The sequence below is a fragment of the Petaurus breviceps genome, unplaced genomic scaffold (genome assembly GCF_028583685.1).
Source record: "Petaurus breviceps papuanus isolate PSGF00001 unplaced genomic scaffold, PetGlider_PUasm1.0 151, whole genome shotgun sequence".
NCBI lineage: Eukaryota > Metazoa > Chordata > Mammalia > Diprotodontia > Petauridae > Petaurus > Petaurus breviceps.
In genome coordinates, this window is record NW_027185712.1 from 8,880,762 (window position 1) to 8,883,706 (window position 2,945).

Sequence of the window (2,945 nt, forward strand, 5' to 3'; positions counted from 1 at the left end):
GAGTCTGGCCATGGAAGTGAGAAGTGAGATTTAGACAGGTTGATTTAATTTTGTATCTATTTTACTCTCACTGGACAACTCCCCTTTTCCCCACTCATAGGAACTCTTGTATCCCTCTCCCCTTTAAAATTTAAGTTCCTTGAAGGCAAGAGATATTTAATTTTCATGCTTATATTCACAGGAATTTGACCACATACTAGGTATTTAATACAATCTTGATAATTTAAATTAAATCAATAAAGTTAGCAAATCCAATCAAAATTGATGGTCTCTTCTATTGCTGAGTCTGAGGCTAATCAGTCCCTTGAATTTGGATGCTCAGAGATGCAAGAAGGTTAAATATGATCCATTGTCTGCTCTAAGTTTATCATAAATCCAGAGAAACTTTGAGGGCAGGGAGGCAGGGAGGAAACCACCAAGCTGCCTAAGGAGTGGCTGAAAGGACCCAGGATGGAAACAATGCAGATTAACCATTCTGTGCCATAAACAGCTGTGTTGGGCCTGTGAGTGGCTGCTATACTTCCAACATAGAAGAGATAGGTAGACCCAGGTTCAAAAATGGCCCTAGTGACAATACAAATTGAATCTCCTTGAATGCATCAACTTTTTAGTTAGTTGTTGGTAGGATTCGAATTTTCAAGCTATGTACAGGGACAACAATAATAATCTTTTATCCTTATATAAATTTAAATGTATTTTTAAATATATTTTATCAGGCATTCCTCAAAATAGTCTTGTGGTTTATGGTAAGGTTGCTCCCTTCTCCTCCATTTGGCAGAAAAGAAAACTGAGGCCCATCAAACTTAACTGAGAATGAGAGGAAACAAAGGAAACAAATATTAATAAGTGCCTATGTTCCAGGCACTGCGCTAAGCAATTTATTAATATTAGTTCATCTGATCTAGCATAAGCTCAACATAGTAAGGTAATGGCAGAATTAGATTCAGAATTCAATTCAATAAAAACTACTGTTTGCCAGACTTAAAACCTCCTTTTTTAAAATGTATTTTTATTATGAACTTAAATATCAAGCACAAGGATTTCAATATGCAAACAAGACAACATAATAAATCATGTATATATACATGTACAACATGAGGAAGAATATAAGAAAGAATAGTGAACTGTTGTATATGTTTTTGTATATGAAATTTAAAAATCCATAAAATCTCATTTTCCTTGTTCTTTCCTAGACCATATTTCCTTCCAAAGTTCAGGCTTCTCCTGCCATCACTTGTTAAACTGTGCCAAAATACTGTCCCTGGGGTCATCCAAACCTGAGGAGGCAGGAGCATTCTTTGGTCGCAACATGCAACTGAGACACCTGGTTAATTTATTATTTTCCATTCCAGTCACTTTCCCAGATAGCATCTGCCAAAGAACAGCAGGACAGAGTTCCAAAATATAAACATCAGCATTTATATGCTTTTCTTTATAAAAAGAGAGAAATAGAAGAGCTATGCATTTGGGGGTGTGTTTGCTTTCACACAATGATTACAAATTCCCATTCTTGATTACAAATTCCCATTCTAACAATGAAGGATAATATCACAGACAATGAGTCTCCCCTACCCCCCACTTTTGCTGACCTGCTGAAAGATAGTATAGCAACATACCAAAATGCAACAGTGGGCCCTTTTCTGTTCTACTGACAAGAGCTCCCATTATTCTAGGATAAGAGGAAGATACTTTATTCTCTTTTAAAGATATCAAGTATATGTGTTTGGCAAGGGCAGGAGATGGGGAGGGTGATGCAGAAAAGGAGAGAAAATTACTCCCTGGGAGGAGAGGACCACAGTGCTTTTGATTGGAAGAGAAATGGATTGTAGTTTGAGGAGCCCCAGCAAAGTATAGTTCCTCTGAAGGCAAACAGCTATAGCTTTTTAGAGAATTATCTTTTCTTAACATGTTGATAAATTTCTCTAGAAGAGAGGCTGCTTTACCTCTTTAGTGGTTTAATTTCATATAATCATCTTTGATGGAGCAGCTTATGCACATAGTTAGTACAGGTATTTTTTAAAGTGGGTATTGAATTACTTTTATACCACCACCAAATGTAAAGAAAAAATAAAATACAAATTTTGAAAACTTTATTTTCATCATCATTGTGGTTTCCCACTGCCTGTTTGGAATGGAAACTTCTCATTTTAATCCTGTTTAAACCACATTTGCAAATGTTCACTAAAATATAGATTTTAAACACTTAGGAGGAATTTGAAGATGCTGTTGAGCAGAGCAAAGTAGTATTTCATTATCTAACCAAAAGAAAAGAACTTTGGAAAGGGAAAAACATCCTCAAATGGCAAGACTTTGAAGAATCTACTAGTTATTTTTTCCACTCCGATGATTTTAGACGTTCCCACCAAATTGAAACACCATTTTCTGAACAATAATGTAATACATTTTTGACATCACAAAAGAATGCTTTTAAGGAATAAAAAATGCATTTCCCTTATGTAATCAAAAACAAAAACTCTATAAATTATAATGCAATGAACAGTCCAATTCCTCTATTGAATATATTGGTGCGGTATGTGCTGATTAAGCTCTTAGTCATTTATGTTAAATGTCTAATGAAAGCTTTTTGAATCTGGTTTAACCCATATTAAATGCCCTAGTGGTGGCCCTCGAATTAAAAGAGAAGAAAATTAATCCGATTCTTTGTTCCCTTTATACATTTTAATAAATTATGCTGCATCCTCCTAATGCATTTATGTCTCAGACAAAATGCCAAATGGTTTGATCCTTTCAACAAAAAGGCAAGGAACAAATTTGCACATTAAAATGTAAAGAGATTCAACAATTCAAGCATAGTGTTTTCCAGAAGATGATGTGTTTTCTATGTTTCTTAATAACTCTGCATGGTGATTTCTGCTTTATATGTAAGTACGCTTTTCTGAAAGTTTTCAAAGTTGTCCCCCATTTCTCCCTTTGTCATTTTCCTC